This window comes from Olea europaea, unplaced genomic scaffold, assembly GCF_002742605.1.
Source record: "Olea europaea var. sylvestris unplaced genomic scaffold, O_europaea_v1 scaffold1381, whole genome shotgun sequence".
In the NCBI taxonomy this organism is placed as follows: Eukaryota; Viridiplantae; Streptophyta; class Magnoliopsida; order Lamiales; family Oleaceae; genus Olea; species Olea europaea.
Window position 1 is genome coordinate 192880 of NW_019231325.1, and position 660 is coordinate 193539.

Here is a 660-nt window from a genome sequence, read left to right on the forward strand (position 1 = left end):
GGATCATATTGACGAATGGATTATAGTTTCACGGTAAACGAACGAATTTGGTTTTGTCATACCACGTGACATTTCCCGTCACATGTATTGTCCTAACACATTGCTAGATGTCAATTAGGGACGGCGAGTGTGAATTGACGATAAATTAAAAGGGTGTATTAATTTATCAATTTTGATTATATCAAAATAATATTTCACGGCGTTATGCATCGTGGTCGGGAACCTAATGGGTCGCACACAAAAGAGAATTGGAAGATTGCAAATTGCCAATTGGTTAATTTAACAATCGTTGGATAAATTAATTAATTGAATTTGTTATTTATATTCCCGAATTAATTAATTGGATTAATTAATTCACGGACCGGGTTTAATTAATTGGATTAATTAAATATTGGACCGGACCGGGTCGGGTCCGTTTGGATTTATATATATACACAGCTAGGGTTTGAGGTCCATAAGGTATTCATTATTATTGCTGGCACAAGAATAATGAATACCTTATAATTTGATATTTAATTAAGATTTGATTTTAATAATCCCGACATATAATTGTTGATTTAGAGTTGGACTCCAATTTGTTATTTAATTAAAATTTGACTTTAATTAAATATTCCCGCTAATTAAATAATCGATTAATATGATTAATTAATTATTTAATTA